Genomic DNA, 26,788 nt, shown 5'->3' on the forward strand with positions numbered 1-26,788 from the left:
AACTTAGGCAACAACCTCTTTTACCTCACAGTTGGTTCTTACTAGACATGTCTATGGAGGCAAGAGAAACAAAAACAAAAATGAACTATTGGGACCTGATCAAGATAAAAAGCTTCTGCACAGCAAAGGAAACAATTAACAAAACTAAAAGGCAGTTGATAGAATGGGAGAAGTTATTTGCAAATGGCATATCAGATAAATGGTTAGTCTCCAAAATCTATAAAGAACTTATCAAACTCAACACTCAAAAAACAAATAACCCAGTTAAGAAAAGGGCAGAAGATATGAATGGACACTTTTCCAAAGAGCACATCCAAATTGCTGATAAGACACATGAAAAGATGTTCAACATCACTCTGATGATGTTCAAGATCATCAGATACCACCTCACATAGTTAGAATGGCTAAAATGAACAGTTCAGGAAACAACAGATGTTGGTGAGGATGTGGAGCAAGGGGGACCCTTTTGCACTATTGGAGGGAATGGAAACTGGTGCAACCACCCTTAAAAACAGTATGGAAGTTTCTCAAAAAAATTAAAAATAGAATTAGCCTATGACCCAGCAATAGCACTACTAGGCCTACAAAAATGCTTATTCAAAGAAGCACATACACCCCAATGTTTATAGCAGCACTATCAACAATAGCCAAATTATGGAAAGAGCCCAAATGTTCATTGACTAATGAATGGATAAAGAAGATGTGTTATATATATATATGTGTGTGTGTGTGTGTGTGTGTGTTTACACGATGTATATATATGTATATATACACATATATATGAGAGCAGCAAACCATAATAAGAGGCTCTTAAAGATAGAGAACAAACTAAGAGTTGCTGGAGGGAAGGTGGGTAGGGGGACGGGCCTTAAGGAGGGCACTTACTGGGATGAGCAACAGTGTTATATGTAAGTGATGAATCATTGACTTCTACTCCTGAAACCAATACTACACTGTATGTTAACTAACTTGAATTTTAATAAATAAATTAAAAATAAATAAATAAATAAATAAATAAATAAATAAATAAATAAATCTGACAGTACTGAAAAGCCCAAGACCACATGGTTTCCTTGGTAAATTCTAGCCAATATTTTTTTTTAAATGACAATCCTTATCAAAATCTTACAAATAATTGAATAGAGGGAACACACCAAATTCATCCCTGCTACCAAAGCAGAATAAAAACAATACAAAAACAAAAAAAGTCTATGGTGTCTGATTTAAGATTCCGACTCCAACTTTCTTTTGACATTTGTTTGCATGATAATGTTTCTCTGCTTCCTCAGTTTCAATCTGCGAGTATCTTTAGGTCTAAAATGATATTTTGTAGGCAGCATATAGATGGGTCTTTTCTTATGTTTCTATCCATTCTGATATCCTGTGTCTTTTGAATGGAGCATTTAGTCCATTTACATTCAAAGTAATTTCAATGAATATGTGTTTATTGCTATTTCATTACTTGTTTGCCATTGTTTCTGTAGATTTCCTCTGATCCTTTCTTGTCTTTATCACTTTTGGTCTCTCCTTTACATTCAAAGAGCCCACTTTAATATTTCTTAAAGGGCTGATTTATTGGTCATGAACTCTTTTAGTTTTGGTTTGTCTGAGAAACTCTCTATCTCTCCTTTTCTGAATGATAACTTTGTTGGATTGAGTATTCTTGGCTGCAGACTTTTCCATTTAGCACTTTGAAAATATGGTGCTATTCTCTTCTGTCTTGCCAAGTTTATATTGAGAAATCCCTAGCTAGTCATATGGGTTTTCCCTTGCAAGTTAAAGACTCCTTTGGTCTTGCCACTTCTAAATATTTTTTTCTTTATCACGTATTTTGTAAATTTATTTACAATATGTTTTGGTGTTGGCCTGCTTTTGTTGATTTTTATGGAAGTTCTCTGTGTCTGGATGTTTCAAATTAGGGAAGTTTCTGCTATTATTTTACAAAATAAATTTTCTTCCCCCTTCTCCTCATCTTGAAGAGCCTGAAATTAAGTCCTCCATTAAGAGCAACCTCAGGCTGCACGTAGCCCCAGTTCCAGGAGAAGCTTCAGCTGAAGCCACCCTCGGACCACCCTCGGATCAGCCAATCAAAAGAAATGTGTAACATTCCTGTGGTCTGAGTCAGGGCTGGGAACTGCAGGTAGTTAACTCTGTACAAACTAGCCAATCACTCACGGCTTGCCTAAACCCCAGGTAGGCCCTTTGAGCTTACCTTATAATTGGTCATTTTCAAAGGATTCTCAAAGGTCATGATTGGGTCCTGCCAAAAGTAACAGACGCCTCACAGATACTGAATGTTCAAAACTATAACCATGGGTTTTGTACAATTATGATTGGTGCTTATGTGATGATGCAAAACGTACAACAGGTGCACTGTAACACCCCCGTCCCTTACCCCATAAAAACCCTGTTCGCCATTGTTCGAGGCTTCTCCTTGCTGCCACTGCACCGGTAGACCGGTGAGTCCCTGCTCGAGCTTGTAATAAAGACCCTTATGTACTTGCATCGGTGACAGCTCCTTTGAGGTCTCAGGGGACTCATGATTCGGGCACAACAGTCTCTCTATCTGGAACTCCTATAACACAAATGGTATTCCATTTAATGAAGTCACTGAGTTCTTCAAGTCTATTCCCTCTTTTGTTCAATTTCATTATTTTCCTTATTTTGTCTTCTAGGTGGCTAATTTGTTCCTCTGCTTCTTCCAGCCTGCTGTTCATTGAATCAAGCCTGTTTCCAATCTCATTTTTTTTGTGTTTTTTTTAAATGTTTTATTTATTTCTGACACAGAGAGAGAGACAGTGTGAGCAGGTGAGCAGGGAAGGGTCAGAGAGAGAGGGAGAAACAGAATCTGAAACAGTCTCCAGGCTCTGAGCTAGCTATCCGCACAGAGCCCAACACAGGGCTCGAACCCACAAACCATGAGATCGTGACCTGAGCTGAAATCGGATACTTAAGTGACTGACCCACCCAGGCGCACCATTCCAATCTCATTTATTGCATTCTTCATCTCTGATTCTTCTTTAACTCATTTATCTTGGTGGTAAGGGTCTCCTTCATTTTTGCCATTCTTTCCTCAAGCCCAGTGTGTATCCTTATTTTTTTATTGTGTTATTTATTTTTGAGGGAGAGAGTGAGAAAAAGAGAACATGAGTGGAGGGGAGACAAAGGATCCAAAGTGGTCTGTGCTGATAGGCTGACAGCAGCCAGCTTGATGTGGCGCTTGAGCTCATGAACCGTGTAATCATGACCTGAGCTGAAGTCAGGTGCTCAACCGACAGCCACCCAGGCGCCCCACCACCACCCACCACCCAGTGAGTATCCTTATAATTCCTGCTATAAATTCTCCATCAGGCATGATACTTATATCTGTTTTGCTTAGATCTCTGGCGATGGCCTTTTTTTGTTCTTTGATTTGGGATAAATTCCTCTGTCTTGGCACTATATCCAGTCTACAGTCCTCCACTTTATCAGCTGAGCTATTAAAGGGTGCCTTTTTTTTTTTTTTTTATAAATTTCTGAGAGAGAAAGAGAGACAACATGAGCAGGGGAGGGTCAGAGAGAGAGGGTGACTCAGAATCTGAAGCAGTCTCCAGGCTCTGAGCTAGCTGTCAGCACAGAGCCCAACACGGGCCTTGAACCCAGGAGCCGTGAGATTATGACCTGAGCTGAAGTCGGACGCTTAACTGACTGAGCCACGCAGGCACCCCAGGGTGCTTATTTTTAATGTCAGTAAATTCATCATGGTTATATAAGATGTTAACATTGGGGAAAGCTGGGTAAAGAGTTTAAATTTTTTTAACAATACATTTCTATATATTTAAAATTCTTTCAGGGTACCTCAGTGGCTCAGTCAGTTGAGCATCCAGTATTAGCTCAGGTCATGATCTCATGGTTTATGAATTTGAGCCCTGCATTGGGCTCACTACTGTCAGTGTGGAACTCACTTTGGATCCTCTGCTCTCCTCTCTCTCTGCTCCTCCCCCACTTGCTCTCTCTCTCTCAGAAATAAATAAATATTTAAAATTTTAATTAAAAACATAAATAAATAAAATTCTTCCAAAATGAAAATTCAAAAAGTCAACTAAATAATACTAAATAATCAAAAAAAGCAAAACACAAAAAAGGTAAAAACTAAAGATAAAATAATAAAGGTTAGTCAAATATAGGTGGAAGAAAGGAAATGTTATGACAAATCTACAATATGAAAGGTGTATATGTAAAACAAATCCTGAAAATTAAAATAATTATGAGGTACTTTTCTCTTCAAAAAATAGAAAATAAGATAAAACCACACTGACATCATTTATGAATATGTATATTCAATTCTAATATATCTCCATTAATGAACTATCTCCAATACATGTAAAATGTTATTTTTTATTCTAATGTTAAAAAATTCAAAGTGGTATATNAAATTTCAACTTTGATCATGATTTTCAAAAATTACATTAATTAAAATGTATAAGTTAAGATAACAAAACAAAACAAAAAAACATTACTCTAACTCACTGTAACATAACAACCAATACATGAATTTTCAGGAAACTAATATTTAAATCAAGAAAAATATAAGGAGAATTTTGCATAAAAATGTCAAAAAGCGATGTTATCACNNNGGAATGTAATTATTTATTCCAGTACTGAAAATAAAGAGGAATCTGCCGTATTTTGAATATGTACTGTGTACTTCTGCTTATCTTGGCAAGATTCATCTAGCATCTTTTATTATCAGAGTCCTTTTTTCCTGTTTAGCTGGAAAGCCATTCAAATATGCATAGCCTGGTAGAGTTCTTTCCTTTCTCCCTCTCCTCAGTGACCATAAACGTAGCAATATGGTTCATATCTCTATATTTAGAACATTTCTCCTTTGTTAGCTATGATAGTTCAGGAATGGGCCAAAAAATAATCAGAAAATTTCTTGGACTTCAGATATTTTGTCCTTTGGAATTATCTAAATGTAAAAAAATCTGATACAAATATATCTTTGGAAGGGAAAAAAAATAAATGGAAGAAAAGAGAGAAAAAAGGAAATGTAAGAAAGAAAGAGTTTTCAAATATAATTGTTATCCTAATAAATAGCAGATCAGTTAGACATTGTTGGTAGGATTTAATATTCTCTCTATAGTGATGTAATATTAGACCTAGGATGGCCATATAGCATTATGACTTCATATATACCTGTGTATATATGAAACAAAATTTCTAATTTTGTTTTTTTGAAGTTACCTTAGACAAAAACTCTGTTGAAAGAGGGCTTATTCACCACTGCATTTATTAAAATATTAAAATCAAACACAATCTATATTTCCTTTAGTGAATTTAAATAATTTTGGAGAGTTTAAACACATTCAATATTTTGGTAAAACAGTTTAATGAATGAGGAAATATATTCATTTAGAAAATATATGAAAATATTAATTATCAAACATCTTTAGTAAAGTCCTAGAAATTCTTTCTAAGAGATTAGTTCTTCAGTGAAATAAGTGAAGAATATAAAAACATATCTCTAAAATTGAAAATGCAACCTAATATGGAAAATAGGACTTTTAAAACCAAGTCATCTCTATATGCCCTTCACAGGGCTGCATTCCATTTTTATTTGGCTTTTATGTCAATCTATTCAACTTGAAGCTGTCACTATCACAGTGCGTATGTATTTTAGTGGATTTTATAGAAAGCAGCATGCAAAAAGTAACATAAATTTAAAGGACAGGAATACTACAGCCAAATGTTGAATTATGTTTAAGCCATTTTTTATATGACAGTTATGTAGTACTTCTTTCACTGTCAAAGAATTTTATGATTATTGTAAATATTTAGTTCCTTTCCATGAGGCCAAAAAATTCAATGTTCTTCACCTTTAACAGCTCTCAAGGAAACTGATGAATAGAAAGATAAAAGGATGGTATAAGGTCATCTCATGAGTGTAGGAGTAGAGAAGTATTTAATAAGATTAAAGGAAAATACATTGACAGAAAAATAAAAAACCTTGGTTATGGTATTCTACATAAAATGTCATAAATGGGGAATATGACATTCTTTACTACATAAAATAATTTTAGTTATAAGAGATAAATCAATTGTACGTGTGTGTGTAGATTAGATAGATGATATAGATATAGATGTAGATGTAAATATAGATATAGATTTCATTCTGGCTATGTACAAAGCTCTAAGTAAAAAGTGTCTTTATTAAAAAATGAATACCTTTCATTGAGGATACATCTGTGGCAATTTTGAAAGGCCTCATTTGAACTGACTTAAGGTCCATCGACTGACATTTTTAAAGCACATCATTTTCCCCTGCTTTGGAATATAACTATTAAATATTTGGTGTATACCTGTTCACATTCCATGACATGTGCCCTTTAAAACCAGTTATTTCCAATAACTAGCCATGTCATATTACCCCAATCACTGTGATCTGTGACTAAATGATATGGTATCTCTTGGGGCGCCTGGGTGGCTTAGTCGGTTAAGCGTCCGACTTTCGCCTAGGTTATGATCTCACAGTTCGTGGGTTCGAGCCCCGCGTCGGGCTCTGTGCTGACTGCCAGCTCAGAGCCTGGAGCCTGTTTCAGTCTGTGACTCCCTCTCTCTCTGACCCTCCCCTGCTCATGCTGTCTCTCTCTTTCTCTCCTAGAAATAAATAAAACATTTAAAAAAATAAATAAATAAATGATATGGTATCTCTTTGAAAAACACCCGTCCTTTAAGTTTTTTAAATAATGAATTTTCAATCCTTGTTTTATCTACAGTGCCAAATTGAGTTTAAAAATAGAAAATCTTTGGGTACAAACTGACCCATTAGCAAAAGCGCTAACCCAGAGATAGAAATGAAGATGCTGCCCTGATTTCCTTCTCTAGGATTCCAGTGTCTTCACATTCAAGATTGTAGACCCTTCTGTTCAGATGTGTGGAAGACAGGAGAGAGTTCCATGAAACAGAGCTGTCCCAAACAATACATCTTTGAGACCAAAATCACATATGCATAGTTATCATAATCCCTACACCCTTAGCCATCACTGCTACAGTAAGATCAAAGCATCAAGCCATGCTGCTTTAATTTTTCTTCTTTATTGAAGTATAATTAACACACAGTGTTAATGTTAGTTTCAGGCATACAAAATATTGATTCAGCAATTTCATGCATTGCTCAGTGCTCACCAAAATAAGGGTAGTCACCTTTTTTCAACATACATATTATTACAGTATTATTAACTATATTAATATGTAGTGATTATGCTGTACTTTTCATCTCTGTGACTTACTTGTTTTATAACCAGGAGTTTGAACTTTATATATATGTCTTTAATTTTGTGTTGTGAAAAAAATACAGATTCACAGAAACCTGTGATGCAGTGTATAGGGATTTTCCATCATCTTTCACCAAGCTTCCCCCAATGTTAATATTTTGTATACCTATAGTAAAATATAAAAAATTGGTTTGGTACAATCCAAGTATATTAATAGATTTTACCAGTTATATGTGCACCTATTTGTGTGTGTGTGTGTGTATGTGCCTGTGTTTGTGTGTCTGTATATACATACCTCTATGCAATATTATTATATGTATAGTTTCATGTAACCACCATCCTAATCAAGATACTAATTGTGCCATCCACAAGATGCTAGTTTTTAAGTAGCTAATATAGCTGAAGGACTCTGTTAAGCCTTTTTGTGCATTATTTAATCCACAAATCACAATATTAAGTAGATCATATCTTTCTTTCACTGATGGGGAAACAAGTCTTAAGATATTTATTTATTCAAAATCATAAAACTAGTAATAAAAAGGTGACAAAGTCAATGCTCAACTCAAGCTTTTTACTAACACCAAACCTTGTGCAAAATGTTCTCATAGAAGCTCACATCACACAGGAACCACTTCCATTATTCAAAGATTCAATATTTTGGCAAGATTGCATAAGTGGGAAATGAGGACAACTATATGGAGAATAATTTTGATCTCCTTGATTCCTAATGTAAAAAACTGAATCTTCTCCATTGCTTTTCAAGCTTGTTTCCTCATTTGAATCACTTGCAGAATTAGAGGATGAAAAACAGAGAGGAAGAGTGATATATGGTAAATGTATTATGTATGTAATATATGACACACCTTATATGTGTATATAAATGGTAAATGCATATATGTATATAATAAGAACATGATTGAAAGTTCATCAGTCATGTTTATATATTTAAGAAGAAACAGAACATTGGTATATAGTTAGTTAAATTGAGTAATTTATTTTCCCCAAATAATTTAAGTTTAAAAATTACCCATTAATCTGACCCCCACCCCCACCTCTGGGGACCAACAATCTGTTGTCTACATGTATGAGCTTACAGAATATATATATATATTCAGAATATATGTATATATATTAATATATACATAATATGCATTATATTATATACATATACATTATATACATTATACATTATATGTTAATGTATAATATAATGCATTAATATATACATTATATATTATATTATTATGTATAATATAATGTATATATATTATATATATATATTTGTAGTCTCATTATTCTGTCTCATCTATGTGTTTGTGCTTACTGAAAATACCACACTGTTTTCATTACAGCTTTGTAATATAGTTTGGAATCAGGCAGCATGATATTTTCACCTTTGTTCTTTCTCAAGATTGCTTTGGTTATTTGAGGCCTTTTATAATTCTATGAAAATTTTGGGACTGTTTGTTCTATTTCCATGAAAAATGCCATTGGAATTTTATTGAAGATTGCACTAAAATCTGTAGACTGCTTTGTGTAGTATGGACATTTCAACAATATTAATTCTTCTGACTCATGACCATGGAATATATTTCCATTTATTTCTGTCTTCTTCCATTTTTTTCATTAATACCTTCTAGTTTTCAGTATATACAGGTCTATTACCTACTTGGTTAAATTTGTTTCTAAGCATTTCTTTTTTTAAAAATTTTTTTATTTTAATGTTTTATTTATTTCTGAGAGAGAGAGAGAAAGCATGAGCAGCGGAGAGTCAGAGAGAGAGGGAGACACAGAATCTAAAGCAGGCTTCAGGGTCTGAGCTAGCTGTCAGCACAGAGCCTGACACGGGGCTCGAACCCACGAACCGTGAGATCATGACCTGAGCCGAAGTCGGATGCTTAACCAACTGAGCCACCCAGGCGCCCCTCTAAGCATTTCATTTTTGATGCAATTGCAAATGGGGTTGTTTTCTTAATTTCTCTTACTGCTAGTGTATTACCAATGTGTAGAAATGCAACAGATTTTTGTGTATCAATTTTGTGTCCTGTAACTTTACTGAATTGCTCTGTTAGTTCTTAAAATTTCTCACAGAGTATTTGGGGCTTTCTATATAAGTTCATACTGTCTCCAAATAGTGACAATTTTATGTATTCCTTTGCAATTTGGGTGCCTTTTGCTTCCTTTCCTGGCTACTTGTTGACTGACTGACATTCATGTAAATTTAACAGACCAGCCCCCTACCTTCAAAGTGAGATAATTTTGTAAGATATGTACTTTTCTTTGTGTTCTCCCAAATCGAGTAAAGGCTAGATGGTACCTAAAAACATACTTGTGCAAAGCTTCCCCAATTCTATATTGTTTTTCCTTAAGACAACTCTCTTAATTATACATGTTTATAATTAGATTTTGTTTCTAGTTAATTAAACTTTGTGTCCCAAAGCATAAGCTGTGCTCCCTCTATCTTATTTATACTGCTTTTTAAAAATCTACCTTGTATTTCTCTCATGTTTTGAATTTAGAATTTCAAAACACAATGAGATATCACCTTAACCTTGTCAGAATGGCTATGATCAAAAAGGTAACAAAAAGTGTTGGTAAGGATGTAGAAAAAAAAAAAGAACCCTTATGTACTGTTGGTGGGAAACTAACAGCCACTGTCAAAACAGTATGGAGGTTCCTCAAAAAATAAAAATAGAGATACCATACTATCCAGTATTCCATTACTGACCATTTATCGAAGGAAAACTGAAACATTAACTCTAAAAGATAGATGCAGCCATGTGTTTATTACAGTATTATCTACAATAACCAAGATAGTGAAGCAGCCCAAGTGTCCTGTCATGGATGAATAGATGAACAAGTAATATTACTCAGCCATGGAAAGAATGAGGTCTTGCCATTCGCAACATGGGTATTATGCTAAATAAAATAAGTCAGAGAAAGACAAATACCATATGATTTCACTTATATGGGAATCTAAAAACACAAAACAAATAAACAAAGAGCAGAAACAGACCTGTAAATGCACAGAATAAGCTGATTATGGCCAGAGGATAGAGTGGTGGGAGTAGAGGCAAAATGAGTGAAGGGGAGTGGGAGATACAGGGTTTCAGTTATGAAATGAATAAGTCACAAGAATAAAGTATACAGCACAGGAATATAGTCAGTTGTATTGTGTTAGCATTGTATGGTGGTAGATGCTAGCTACACTGTGAGCATAGCAGAACAAGTACACTTGTGAATCATTGTGTTGTATGTCTGAAACTAATGTAACATCCTGTGTCAGCTATACTCAAAAAATAATTTACTTTGTATTATTTTCTTTTTACTAAACACTGTACATTTTCTCTCATTGGCCATGAAAGATTTTCCTGCTTTTGGTCTGCCTTACACCTTTAATCACAATTATATTTTTAAATTTCCCTATTGATGGGACTCTATCGTTAGTGTTAATTACTAGTTTTATTTTATGATTATTTGTTCTTGCCATACGACATTTGAGAAGAAGATGTATTTGTTAATATTGGAATTTTAATAAATATCCATAAATTCTGCCTTAAAGATTATATAGTCTACATATTGTGTATACTTTCTTATTTTCTCTATTAGATGTACATGAGCTGGTATGGGTGTGTTAAATATCATCTGTTATTAATGTGTAACTGAGTTTTTCTCCCTGTATCTACTTCAGTTTTTCCTCTGCAAAAGTTGTTGTTACTATTTTGTTTGGTGAATATTCAAAATTGTGTCATTTTCATTGCAAACAGTGACAGTGCTGAACGCTTTATGGCTTAAAATATATTTTGGGGGTGCCTGGGTGGCTCAGTTGGTTAAGTGTCTGACTTCAGCACAGGTCATAATCTCATGGTGCCTGAGTTTGAGCTCTGCATCGGGCTTCATGCTGACAGTGCAGAGCCTGCCTGGGATTTGTCTCTCTCCCTCTCTTTCTGCCCTTTCTACTCTCTTTCTCTTTCTCTCTCCTTCTCTTCCTCAAAAATAAATTTTAAAAAATTAAAATATATTTTGTTTTATAGCACAATAGCACTTCCTCTTCCTTTTTCCCCTCCATTTAACTCACACACCAAATATTCATCTTATTATAGATTATTTTAGGTACTTCAATTTATTGGTCACAAGACTAGAATTGCTGCATTGTTTTGTAATATTTATTATATGTGTTATGCTGTATTTAATCTATTTTTCTTTATGAACTTTTCCCTTAATTGTTTATTGTGTGAAATGTTAACCTTAGTGAAATTTCTATTTTTGTTTCAATAATAGCCTTTTAGCTACTATGATTTGGAATGTTTTCTTCCTTTACATATTTCTCTCTTTTTTTTTTGCTTTATATTATATTTTGGTCCCACTTAATCTATATACAGTAATTATTGGTTAAATTTGTCCTGTTTTTCCCTTTTGCTTTCCCCTAACCATTACTTAGTTCTATTATATACAGTTAGTCCAAAATACAGAATTTATATATTATTTTTATACCCTGTTCCCACCTATGATTTAATTTTAGATCTAATTCAAATATATATGTTCATAAGTGGTCATTTTTTACCATAATTTCTCTTCATCTCTTTCTTATAAGAATTTCATCCTCTAGTGAATTCCAGGGGAAAGATTTGTGAATACAGTAATCTATGAATACTTTATTCCTTACTATAACATTGACACACAAAGAGCAGCTTGACTAGTTATGAAAACTTAGGCAGACACCTTTTTCTCCTCAAGTGTGTTGAAAATATTCTTTTGATTCTTATATAGTCTCTAGAATTCTGAGGCTGTTTGTCTTATCATTGCATGTTCCCTGTTATTTCTGTCTAAAAGCCCTGGATGTCATTTATATATCTTTAAAATCTAATAATTTTAGTAGTATATACTTTGGAATGACTATTCTATCTCATCATTCTTCGGTCAAAACTATTTGCATTTTAAGTTTTTTTTTTCTTTTCTGGCTTTATTGACATATTATTGACATATAACATATGTAAGTTTAATTTTTATTTTATTTTAATTTTTTAATGTTTATTTATGTTTGAGAGAGAGAGAGAAAGAGACAAAGCATGAGTGGGGAGGGACAGAGATAGAGGGAAACCCAGAATTCAAAGCAGGCTCCAGGCTCTGAGCTGTCAGCACAGAGCTTGACACAGGGCTTGAACTCACACCTTGAACTTAGGTGGTATCACGACCTAAGCTGAAGTCAGACCATCAACAATCTGAGCCACCCAGGAGCCCCTATCATATGTAAGTTTAAGGTGTACACCATGATGATTTGATACATATATATATATATGTATGTATATATACTGTAAAATTATTACTACAATAAGATTTTGTTAATCCCTCCAGTCTCTCACATAATTATCTTGTGTGTACATGTGTGGTGATAATATCTATACTCTTAACTTCCAAGTATATAATATAGTACTATGAATTATCATCATGATGTAAATTCAGTTTCCAGAAATTATTCATCTTGTTACTGAAAGTTTGTTCCCTTTGACCAATAATCACCACATTTCCACTACCCTCTAGCCCCTGGTAATCACCACTCTACTTTCTATTTCTGTGACTTCAGATTTTTTTAGATTCCACATAGAAGTGAGAACATATATATGTCTTTCTCTTCTGACTTATTTCACTTAGTATAATGCTTTCAAGATCCATAAATGGTGTCACAAAAAGAAAGATTCCCGTTTTATGGCTGAATAATATTCCATTGTATAATTATACCACCCTTTCTTTATATATTAATCTGTAAATAGGCACTTAGGTTATTTCCATATCTTGACTATTTAAATAAAGTTGCATTTAACATGGGGGTTCAGATATCTCTTTGAGGTAATAATATCATTTTTCAGATGTATGCCTATAAATGGGATTTTACTGAGGCTATGTTGGCAGAGGACCAAAGAAGTAGGACAGAGAGGGTGAATAGGCCAAGGCATTTCTTGGAGTTTCCCTGGAAAAGACAACGCAGGACAGGGTGAAAACTTTATGATTGGGTCGTTTGATTAATTTCAGCAGGCTTTGGGTGATAGAGGTGGTCTCTAGTTGCCTACTAAATAGCCCTGGAATGATTAAGGTAGACAAATATTGCCTCCTGGGGTACGCTTGCCATGTAGAGGAGGTTTGGCTTTGTCTTGGTTACTTTGCATATCAAAAGTGTGTTCCATGCTGGGTCCTTTGCTGTCTCTAAAAATTTTGTAGCCCAGGAAGAGGCTATCTCTCCTGGCTAAAGTTTAAGATGTAAAACATCATAATATACAAAAAGTTCTCTCTCTCTCTCCCTCTCTCTCTCTCTCTCTCTCATACACACACACACACATACAGAAAAAATAATACAAACATTGCAAAAACTTTAGATATTATTTTCAGTAAAATTGGAAGTCATTTCAAATTTGTTGACAGAGAAATTACATGATACTCATATTTTTTAAAGGCTCGGTCTACTGGCTGAGAATAAGAAGCTAAGTGTGGAAGCAGAGACTTTTGAGAAAATCATTACCATGATCAGTGAAACATGATGAAGGCTTAGTCAAGGGGATTGGTAAAGGCAATTAAGGTGAGAACTGGGATAGTTTGTTCCTGTTTTGATTGTGGTATGTGAGATGAAAAGAGACCTAAATGCTGTCTTTGAAATGTGCTTCGAATACTTGTCAAGATAGATTTGTCTTTTAATTATATAGGGAAAAAAGTGGGGAAAAAACAAAACTGAGGAGTGTACATCAAGACTTCAGTAATCCATGAGCTAATAAGGAAGCATTTGTAATATAGCTCACCTTTCAAGCAAAAGATCAAGAATAGGGATATGTGTTTGGAAATACATGTGGTAGGCATTCCAAATCATGAACTTGAATGTGATCACCAAAAAGACATTTTCTGGAGAGACACAGATAAAAGTTTTAGGACTGACTCCTGAGGAACTCTAAAATTCTATTTTCATAAAAAGACAGAAAGGAAGCTAAGAAATAATGGTCAATATGAGTTAAAACAAAGAAAGGAATTATTTCAAATAAAGAAAAAGAAGAAAAATGTATGAGATACTATGACAAATATACCCAATAAGTCAAGCACGGTAAGACCTAGGGATTACCACTGGATTTCAAACGTAAAGGTCATGGGTGTTTTATACAAGAGTAATCTTTGTGGAGTATTATAAATAAAACTTTCCTGGAGTGGGTACTGGCAAACTGGAGGAAAGGAATTAGACTGAACTAAAATATCTAAAGTACTTTAGGTATTTCTTTTGAGGAAACTTGATTTTTCAATGGAGAACAAATAAATGGAGAGTTAGCTTTAGCTAAAGGAAAATGGAGTCCAGAAATTTTTCTGTAGTTATTTATGTGTTGTTTAAGATGAATTTCATTGTATTTAATGATGAAAATAAAGGAGAAATAAGAAATTATTCAGGACTCAGAGAATAGAAAAATGCTAGAATGCGAAAGTGGAAGGGGCGGCTTAATATGGGAGAACATAATAGGAGAAAGCAGAGTGAATGAGCAAATGTGCATGCAGCTGTATAGATGTTGGATTCGTGTTTATGGAAATTACATACTACCAGTTTCTGGTTTCTCAGTATATAGGAAATCAAGTTATTAACTAAAAGTGTGATGTTAGAGGCATTATTGTAGCTTTGAGTACAGAGTATAATAATCAATAGTTGTCTAAGATAGTAAGAAGTTTTTTGAGACAGAATAAAACTAATAGCCATTTGAGTTTGGTAGTCCTGAATTTAAATTAGGGTCAGTCATCATGACCATTTGTTTTGGGTTTTGTGGGAGTTGGGGGGAGGGGTTGCTTGTTTTGTTTGTTTGTTTGTTTTGAAAGAGAGCAGGAACACAAGGTGGGGGGCACAGAGGGAAAGAGGGAGAAACAGAGAGAATATTAAGCAGGCTCAACACAGTGTAGATCATGACCTGAGCAGAAATCAAGAGTTGGATACTTAACCAACTGGGCCATCCAGGTACCCCTATTTTTTACTTGTTTTTTTATAGTCACGTATAGCTTCTCTGAAAAATTCTTATTATTGGGAAAGGGATGAAGTTTAAGTAAGGTTTCAGTTCTTTCCAATAAAGCAAAATAAATTGAGAATGGAAAAGTGAAGTTAAAATTCTATAAAGAAGGTATCAAACATTGATGGACTTATGGAATCTATACTGGATTGTCAGAGGCCTGCTCCAACAGGTCCAGGGGTCCCTGAAGGATGGATGGTGTCGGCGAGAGAGAGAGTGAGAGAGCCCCGAGATTCTTTCTGATCACCAGGCAGGCATCTCTGTCCTGTCGGTTTTGGTGTCTTTATTTAAAAGTTCAGCAACAACATGAAGTCAGAGAAAAGAATTTCTTACAGTGGGAGACCTTTTGTGATACCAATTGCAGAATTATTCCAACCAAGGAAATAACAGAATGTTCTTAGTGAAAAACAGGATAGCATACAAGTTAAATTGTATATAGATAAGCTAGGAGTCATTCTGTCTGGCTCTCAAGAGCATGAATGTTTCTGAATTGGTTTGTGTGTGGAAACTATCATGGGGGCCCTAAATATGTCAGTCTTTGCACCTGGGTATATGTTTTAGCTACTCTTATCTATCTTCATCCCAGTTGCCAGTGTAAGGGAGGGTGTTTGTGGAATGTAGGCCTTGAGGAAGGGACTGCCATGCTTCACCAATTAGCAAAGATATATGTAGTAACTATGTTTTGCCCTAAACCCCAAAATAGGCTCTTTGTCTCAGGGCCAGGCTCAATTATAACTCTTGTGTTCTTAACCCCCTTTATTATCTAAGTATTGGGTCTCCAAGGCCCATAGGAAGAGCCTTTTAACAATCACCCATAGAGCTTTCATCTAAAGTCTGTTTTGTAAAAGCAGGAATATGCTTTTCCTTATGAGGTATCTGTGTGCAGAATATGGGTCTGGTATGGAATATTGTGAGGCCTGATCAATACCAGCAGGCTCATTTCCAACATGAGCCAGTAGTAGCAGAAAGAGATATCAGTTTTCGTTTCTCATGGCAGGAGCTGTGCAAACACTGCCATGTCCTTGCTGTGACTGCCATCCAGAGAGGCCGGTGTGGCTCCCGGCACTGGATAAACAGACAAACCTGAACATAGAAAAATGAGGGTCAGAGAATGGTAGTGAGTATTAATAGATTGTCATGTCTGTAGAAATTAAAATTTATTTGTGCAGTATTAGCCAGAATAAGCAGGAAATTGAGTAACTGTAACAATAGAAATTATAAGTTTGACACTTTTAAAGTCAGTGTGTGTGAACAAGGGAGGAATGGAGAATGATGGAGCAGCAGAAAAGGAAAGGCCAAGTCTTGGTGACACCAGAATATTTGAAGTATATGTAGATTATTTTCTATGTTTGGAGATTTGAAAATGAGTAGTATTCAGAAGAGTGATGGCAAGACAGGAGATAAAATATTTATGAGATAAGGAAGGAGATGAGAGAAAGTTTTATAGCTGACTGTGACAAGAAAGGCCAGTGGTTCGAAGAGCGTAATTAAATAAGACTTAATGCCAGTATCTATTATAAGTGGCAAGGGAGAGTGATCTAAAAGGAAGTGGGCAATCTTTACCAACCTGCTATCAATGGCACTAGTAGTAGGATAGAGAATAAAATTTTAAGTGAAAGTTTTCAAGGAAACATTGTCCTAAGGAGTAATCCTCTTTTCAGTAAAGTGAGAAAGTTATGGCCGTCTTTTAACTTCTTAGGGCATATTAAAAAACTATTGTTACATGGACAGTTTGAAGAGTTAAAAATTGGTGGTGGTTTAGGTCATAGTGACTTCTCAAGTGTAGTATATATAGAAATCAAGTCAGGTTTGTGTGTGTGTGTGTGTGTGTGTGTGTATAGTTTAAAGGATTCTGGACAATTGAATGTTCATTAAAAATTCTAATGAAAACACAAGGTTTTTAAATAAAACTTTGGGAAAAGGTGAAATATATACATATGAGAAATTGGAAAAGATATCTAATTACTTTATATTTGTAGTAGAATTAAATGTCACACAGTTATTAAGGTGTGAAAATAATATAGCATATTTGCATTCCAGAGTTGACCCCATCATTCCCTAGGGCCCTCATTAACAATGATTCTGGAAGATATTGGATTTTATGATTTAAAATATGTGTATCAATGTTCCATTCCCAGCTAGGTTTAGACCATTGCTCTTCCTGAGGACCACTAAAGATTTAATGTACTTGAATTTACAGAAAGCTTCCAAAGCATGGAAAATGCAGGGCTACATTCCAGAAAGAGAAGTGAGAGAGATGATATTTGTAGTTCCTTTTTCCCAGGGGTCATTTGGATATGTTGGATCTAAGTAGGTAGCTGAAAATGTGGATCTTATACCTGTGACAGACTTCTGCTAGAGGAATGATATGTTGAGGGGAATGCAAACTTGTGCAGCCACTCTGGAACACAGTGTGGAGGCCCCTCAAAAAATTAAAAACAGAACTACTCTATAACCCAGCAACATAACTACTAGGATTTATCCAAAGGATACAGGAGTGTTGATGCATAGGGGCACATGTACCCCAATGTTTATCACAGCACTTTCAACAATAGCCAAATTATGGAAAGAGCCCAAATGTCTATCAACTGATGAATGGTTTATGTATACATTGGAATACTACTTGGCAATGAGAAAGAATGAAATCCTGCAACAATGTGGATGGAACTGGAGGGTATTATGCTAAGTGAAATAAGTCAGTCAGAGAAAGACAGATATCATATATTTTCACTCATATGTGGAACTTGAGAAACTTAGAAAGTCATGGGAGAAGGAAAGGAGAAAAATAGTTTCAAAGAGAGAGGGAGGCAACCATAAGAGACTCTTAAATATAAAGAACAAACTGAGGGTTAATAGGGGGGCAGGGGAGAGGGGAAAATGGGTGATGGGCATTGAGAAGGACACTTGGGATGAGCACCTGGGGTTGAATGTAAGCAATAATTATGGGAATCTACCCCCAACATCAAGAGCACACTGTATACACTGTATGTTAGCAAACTTGACAGTAAATTATATTTTAAAAAAATCAAAACCAAAACTTTGCAGCCCTCAAGGACACAACTGATTCTGTCTCAGAACATTTGGTAAATTCAGAAACTGCATAGATGAGTAAACACCAAAGGTGAGTATTTTGTTTGTTGGGAGATTTTTATACCAATTCAATTTCTTTACTGGTTATGGGTCTGTTCAAATTTTCTATTTCTTCCTATTTCTGTGTTGGTATTTAACTTTTTTTAGGAATTTATCCAGTTCATACAGATTGTTGTCCAATTTGTTGGCATATAATTTTTCATAATATTCTCTTATAATTGTATTTCTATGCTGTTGTGATCTCTCTTCTTTAATTTATGATTTTATTTATTTGGGTGCCTTTTTCTTTTCTTTTAATTAGTCTAGCTAGTGGGTTACCAATCTTGTTAATTATTTTAAAGAGCAAGCTCCTAGGTTTATTCATTTATTCTATTTTTGTTTGTTTCCATATCATTTATTACTGGTCTAATTTTATTAATTTCCTTGTTATGCTGCTTTAGGCTCCATTTTCTGTTCCTTTTTCTAGCTCCTTTATGTGTAAGGTTAAGTTGTATATTTGAGACTTTTCCTTGAGGTAGGCTTATATTACTAATATTTCCCTCTTATGACCACTTTTGCTCCATCAAAAGGTTTTTGGACTGTCCTGTTTGCATTTTCACTTACTTCCATGTATTTTTCTTTATTTTTTTTAATTTATTGGCTAACCCATTCATTCTTTAGTAGGATATTCTTTAATCTCCACGTATTTGTGGTCTTTCCAAATTTTTTTCTCATGGTTTACTTCAAGTTTCATAGTGTAGTGGTCAGACAGTATAAGTGGTATGATGCTGGGAGCCGCTTTGGCCTCGCTGGATGACAGTCACAGTGAGGAAATGGCAGCGTTTGCACAGCTCCTGCCATTAGAAACGAAAACTGGTATCTCCTTCTGCTACTACTGGCTCATGTTGGAAATGAGGCTGCTGGTATTGACCGGGCCTCACAATATTCCAGATCAGACCGATATTCCCACACAGATTGCTCATAGGGAAAAGCATATTCCTGCCTTTCCAAAAGAGATTTCAGATGAAAGCATTGTGGATGATTGTCAAAAGGCTCTTCCTATGGGGCTTGCAGACCAAAGACTTAGATAATAAAGGGGGTTAAGAACACAAGAGTTGCAATTGAGTCTGGCCCTGAGACAAAGAGTCTAATTTATAGTTAAGGATAGATATCCACCCCAACCCAATTGTTTCTGCTTGGAGCACTAGCCCCCTAAGTCATTTGTGATCAGTTCTGGCCTTGAATATGCTGATTGCTCCCTGTGAAGGAACCTATTGAGAAACTTCTTCTTTTATGATATGGGAGCAAAAGTATTTCCTGAAAGACCTGTTTTTCTTAATACTTCTCCTTAAACAAGCTATTGATCCCTGCTCTTCACCCTTTTTGTGCTAAAATCATTGTCTGGTATGCTAAAGATACCTTCCTTCCCTCTAGGATAAGCATCTAAATCACATATCTCAATCACTATTGATAAAGATTATGCAGGAGTCTTCTACAAATCTATGTTTCGGGAAATTCCTACATATCAAAGAAGTTTGTCATCAGAAACCATTGTCGAAGGCAAATGCCACTTCTTAGCTGTCCCCCAAACACTTAATTATAAAATAAAGTTGAGCCCCAGTCAGAGCAGAGATGCCTGCCTGGTGACCAGAAAGATTCTTGCGGCTCTCTCATCCCTCCCTCGCCGACACCATCCATCCTTCAGGGACCCCTGAACTTGCAGGAACCCGCCTCCAGCAGTATGATCTCAGTCTTTTTGTACTTGTTTAGTTCTTATTAGTGACCTAGTATGTGATCTATTCTGGAGAATGTTCCATGTGAGACCCTGGGTTTACTTGATGAATTTTATTAGCAATAAGTAATTTCCTTGCTGAATGTTATTAGAGTCTGATTCTGATTTTAAGTGAATGCCCCTCCCTTAACCAGCAAACTTCCAAGGTGCCCTGGCCCAAATTGCTGAAACCTGTGAATATGTTACTTTACTTGCCAAAAGTGTCTTTAAGATGTATTAAGGTTATAAACCTTAATTAAGGAGAGTATACTAGATTAACTGGATAAATCCAATCTAGTCAGGCTTGAGAGACTCTAAGATTCCCATCTCTATGCAAAATAATGCATTGATGCTTGTAACCACAATACAGATTTCATAAAACTTGCACAATATGGATGCTGGGGTCCTTGTGAAAATCCAGGAGAACCACACATTGTCACATGCTTATGTAAACATACCCTATGAAAAACCAATCAACATTTGATTTATCATAAGCTCTCTCTCTATCCAGTGGAGTGGAAGAGTTTGAAAGAAAGGAAACCAACATGATTTATTAGAATTGGCAAAGACACAGGATTATCTGCTAAAAGAAAAGACTCGAATTTGAGCAAGCAATAAATATGCTAAACAGTGAGGAGTGGATTTGAGAGAAAGTTGAGGGAATGTGAGGGATGGAAGGAGGCAAGATTTGGGAGAGTTCCTGTGTTGAAGCCATGAGATATTTAATAATAGATAATTCAACTGATCTAAGAGGCTTCCTTTAGTTTAGGAATATAGTGTTTTCTTGGAAATTTTAATGAAAACATTTAAGCTAACTTTCAGTTATATTTGGGTGTATGTGTCCATATTCAAATTTGATCAATGCTGAGATAAGACACAGCTTAGTTTTATCCCAAATTCATACCAGTAGAATAGAGTATATAGCCTTCATCTCTCTAGAAATTGGACTCTTAAAGACACAAAAGAAATGCTTATACTGTCTTATTGGGCTGTACTGATGCCTGTAAGTCTCAAATGATTTATTTTTATTTTTCTTCTTCCTAAGAATGAATTATGTAAGTGCTCAAAGTAATTCAATTTGAAAAAATTAGGCAAGAGAAAAATCAAAGGAAAAAGGCATTTAAGGAATTCCATCTTTGTAATTGAAAATTAATATTCAATTTTTAAAACTCCATTCTTCTTAAAATATAATAGAACAGAATTTGCCTAGGGCAGTCTAAGATTCTGGTTACATGTCTACAATGGACAATTTCTGAAGTAAAATCAATGCAAAGACCATGTCTAATTCCTGCTTCTATGAACACTACCATCCAACCACTTCTAAAATCTGCTAATGTCTTTCATATATATGCTCATGAAAAAAAAAAAGTTATTTCTATTGAATGTAACTGAATCAATTTAAAGACATTCACCTTGATATATTTCTTCAGGAAAATGGAAAGTTGTCTTATCTGAAACACTTGGTTTATTATACACAGTGTTTCACATGCCTCTCAGCCTTTAACCAAGAATTATGAGCAGGTGGGGGAAAAGATAACATTGCTCATAAATCTGCCTTGCATAGAAAAATGCTATGATCATATATTTTGGTCAATAAGCAGAGGAGGGCTTTTGCTAACCTTCTTGTTTGCCTCATAATTAAGGATTTCAGCCTAACAATTTTGAAAAAGATATGGGGTGATCCTCCTACTTGCACTATGCCTGGCATAGAATTAGCCCGGGTGTTACTGTCACTGCTGTTGATGCTGTCATTATTATTGTGTACTACATATTTTTTTTATTTTGAAAATAGATACCGCATCTAGGATATCCCTATCCCAAAGCAATCATCTCTTTAGATTAGATGATTATGTAAACCTCGTATTTGCCCTTACTATCCAAAAAGTGAAACTTTTCTTGTTAAATATACTGAATGTCCTTATCTAGACTTAATTAGCTTTGATGTTTCTCTAAGGGGTATACCAATTTCAGATGATTATAGAAACATATATCATGTAAATTAGTCCAGATGTAAGTCATGAAGCTGGGTAGAGGGAAAAAAATGATCATACTATTCTCAAAAAGATGTGGTAAATATTTGAACTAATTGTATGGAATAGCAAATGGTATAATGGAAATTTATCTAAGAACCACCCATGTATAGGCCAGGTACTTTCACATATAGTATTATTTACTCCTTATAGCAATACTCTGTACATTTTTTTCATTTATATGTATAAGGCTACTGAGTTTAAGTATATTCAGCAACATGTCCAAGTTCTTAGTTCAGGATGCTATAACAAAGTGCCATAGCACTTTATGATAGTTTTATGATAGGTTTATGATAGTAGAAATGTATTTATCTTAGTTCTAGAGACATGAAGTCCAAGATAAAGGTGTTGGCATAGTTGAGTTTGGGTGAGGGGCCTTTTCCAGGTTGCAGACTGCCAACTTCTGATTCTCACATGGTAGAAGGAGTGAGGGATCTCTTCAGGGTCTCATTTAAAAGGGCTTTAATCTCTTTCACCAGAGTGTAGCTCCCATGACCTAATCAACTACCAAAGCCCCACCTCATAACACCATCACACTGGGGGTTAAGATCACAACAGATAATTGGGGGATTGGGGGAGGACATAAACATTCCATCCTATAGCACAAAGGTTACAGCCAGTACATAGTAACATTATGAGCTTCCGCCTGTGCCTGATCTTAAGTCTCATGCCTTATGTATTAATACTATAATTTCTTATTTTTGAAAATAAATGCTGGAGAGAATAATGGCTTATAGATAGTTAGTAATGGGGATATAAGGGAAAGTGCAGATTTACAGATTACATAGCAAAGTAGCTATCAATGAGAAAGAATGGCTAAAAGGATTTTGAACCTAAGATTTTGAACCTCAGTGTTGGGGAGACTGATGATCTAGTTATTTAAGTAACTTTCTGAGGACTTTCTGTTTGAATACACTGAATTAAGGAATTTAACTTAAATTGTTCTGCACAGGAGTATATTGTATATTTGTTATGGCTGATTAACCAATATTGATAGATGATATAAATATTGACAAATTATCAACCATAATCTATATTTTATTTCATATTTCCTTAAGTTTTATCTATTTTTACTTTCTGTTTGAGGATCCCATTTAGGAAGCCACTTTTTATTTAGCTGTCATGTCTTCATAAGCTCTTTTTGGCAGTGATTTTCTCAGACTTACTTTGTTTTTAATGACTTCGGACTTGGTGAAGAGTTCTTAGACATGACAATAAAGATATGATAGTTAAAGAAAAAATAATAAATTGGATTTTTCTAAATTGAAGTTTTGTGCTATGAATGATTTTGTGAAAAGAGTAGAAAGATGAGCTATAAACTTATAGAAAATATTACCAAATCACATATCTTATAAACGACTGTATATAGAATATAGTCTCAAACTCCAAAATGAAAAAAATTAGCAAATGTTCAAAATCATGAAGATAAAGTGCCATTTCACTGAAGAGAATATATGTGTTGCAAATAAGCCAATGGAGAGATGATTAACATCACTATCCATTAGGCAAATTCATATAAAACCATGATAAAATATCAGTATACACTTACTAAAGCAGTGCTGATGAGGATGAGAAGATATTATCTCTCACACATTTCTGGTCAGAATGTAAAATGGTACTACCACTTTCAATTTTGTAAGAACACCAAACATACAATTGCCATACAATTCACCAAGAGCAGTGCTTGATATCTATCTTGGGAAAACAAAAATTTATGTCCAGATAGAAAGCTAATAGGATTGTTTATAGTAGCTTTATTTGTAATAACCAAAATTTGGAAACAACCAGAATGTCCCTAACAGTGAATAGTTAAGCGAAATGTTGTACATTGACACGATAAGAAAAAACTACTGATACACATAAAATCTCTGATCGGTGACAAGGACATTGTGTCCTTCCGAAAGGTCACATTATCATTCCGTTTATGTAATATTCTCAAAATGACAAAAGTAAGACAGAAAACAGATTAGTTTAGAGGTTAGGAATGCTGGTGTTGGGGAGGTGAGGAGTATAAATATAAAAGGTTAGTATGACGGCAATCTTAGTGGTGATGATACATATCTACATCCTGATTACAGTATGGATTTTACAAATCTACACATATAAAATAATCTAGAATTATATGTAAACATGTACCCATATCAATTTCCTGGTCTTGAGATTGTACTATAATTTTATAAGATTTATCCATTGGGGGCGCCTGGATGGCTTAGTCGGTTAAGTGTCCGACTTTCGCTTGGGTCATGATCTCGCGGTTCGTGGGTTCGAGCCCTGCGTCGGGCTCTGTGCTGACTGCCAGCTCAGAGTCTGGAGCCTGTTTCAGAGTCTGTGATTCCCTCTCTCTCTGACCCCCCTCCCCGCTCACGCTCTCTCTCTCTCTCTTAGAAGTAATTTTTTTTAAAAAAAGATTTATCCATTGGGAGAAACTGCTGGCAGATGAGGTTTATTGATGAACCATGGGACACAAATAATTATTCAAGCCAAGACTGGAGTGTTTCAGCCAAATTGATATTAATTTATTAATCAATTCTGAAAAATAATTTTATGAGAAAGAGGAAGCAATCTTTCTCTCATTTGCCACTTGTGTTGATATTTTTTAGAAAACCTGACAACTTATGTTTTCCCATATATTGAGTTATTCTGAACTCAGTTACACAACTGAGTAAGGTTTTTTGCTTCATTTCCATTGCATATAAGATATATTTCAAAATCACACATATATTGTAAATCAAATGAAGAAAATATTAAGCAAGAAATCTGAAAACATGAGGGACTTCCGCATTGTTTAGTACTTAAACATTATGAGGAAGTAGATTCGATTAAAGCAGCTGTGATTCCAGCTCCCTACAAATTATGCAGAGATAGGAAGAGAGCAACCTCATTCCCAGTTGAGATTGAATCTATATTAAAACATTGTTTTAACGTAAAGAGAAAAATAATAATATCATTAGGTAAATACTCTGTGTTTGATGTCAAAAGACAGTCTGCTGATGGGCACCTGCGTGGCTCAGTTGGTTGAGTGTCCAACTTTGGGTCAAGTCATCCTGGATTTGAGCCCCATGTCAGGCTCTGTGCTGACAGCTGAGAGCCTGGAGCCTGCTTTGGATTCTTTGTCTCTCTCCCTCTCTGCCTCACCACACTCCCACTCTGTCTCTCTTTCAAAAATAAATTAATAAAACATTAAAAAAAGATAGTCTGCTGAATTAATCCCCATTAATGTAAGTTTTTATTAAAAGAACAACTTAATTTTATTTTTTTGTGCTTTTCTGGATTCTGTTGATCAAAAATTTCATCCTGATGAAACGGTGGATTTAATTATTTTATAATTTCAATAATGGTAACATAAATGAATCCTTATATTCATCAGGATGTCATTTACTATCATAATACTAAACACTTAGAATAATGACTCCTTTCATTTAGGTAATTATTAGATCAGAATTTATAGTGCTTTACAAGTATTCTATTTTGCCATTCTGCTTTTTTAATTTTTAAAGGATTGAGGTCTGAATCATGTGCGCTTTTATTTATTTTATTTTTTTATTTTATTTTATTTTATTTCAGAGAGAATGAGAGCAGGGGAAAAGGGCAGAGAGGGGAGACAGAGAGAATCTCTCCTGGGATTCTGGAATGTGACCTGGCTGAAATTAAGAGTTGGACACTCAACCGACTGAGCCATCCAGCTGCCCCTTGCCATTCTATTTTTATTAATTCCCAATTTCACTCTTTTCAAAGTAAAAATATTATATTTTTAACTTCTGCTTGGTCACTAAATTGTATTATTACCTTATATTTTGGAAAAAGTTCTATAGCCCAACTATATTTGTGCATTCATTCAAAACTGAATTTAATGTTTATCACATGGGAAGACACTTAGTCCTCACTGACTAAAGGATTTTTGATATTTTTATGGTATAGGATACCAGACAGTACTCACTGATGGCTATTTTAGCCTTGCTGTCTAACTGCTTACATCTATTAAAAGGCAAATGCCAGGTTAGTTAGAACCTTAAAGTGGAAATGTGAACAGAAGATGCATTGAAATAGAGTATTTCACCCATACATATCTTTGTTCCTTTTTATTCTGCTTTCCTGTTTTTGTCCCTCAAATTTTTATAGCGGTTTAATTAAAGAGTAACTCCTCATACTATTACCATGAGTAAAATTGAAAAAGAAATTGTTCACTGATACTGGTGTTAAGAGCACAGAGATTTGCTTGCTTTTGGCTGTTACTGTTTCCCTGGCAAATAAAGTCACCTTTGATGTATGGCATCAGTCCACATATTTAACACTTCATAATTACAATACTGAGTTGTATTATAGCTCCAGCTATCAACTTTTTCCCAATTGGAATGACAAAGTACTCTCTCAAGGCTCTTTTATTATCTTCTATACGTAATACATATTTCACTTTACTTACTGATGACATAAAGTGTTCCCTAGGGTAGCTGTTCTTTTGAAAAAGAGTTCAATATCTACCATGAGTCTATACAAAATATTAGCTTATTAAAATATATCAAAGAATGCAAGACTTCCATTTGAGTCTATAAGGAAAAATAATTTCTGTGCTGCAAGCTGACAAGATAACCTAATTCATGTTTATCCAGATAACATTATAATATATTTTAGCTTCCTTTTTTG

Source organism: Crocuta crocuta, unplaced genomic scaffold (assembly GCF_008692635.1).
Source record: "Crocuta crocuta isolate KB4526 unplaced genomic scaffold, BGI_CrCroc_1.0 scaffold479, whole genome shotgun sequence".
Lineage (NCBI taxonomy): Eukaryota > Metazoa > Chordata > Mammalia > Carnivora > Hyaenidae > Crocuta > Crocuta crocuta.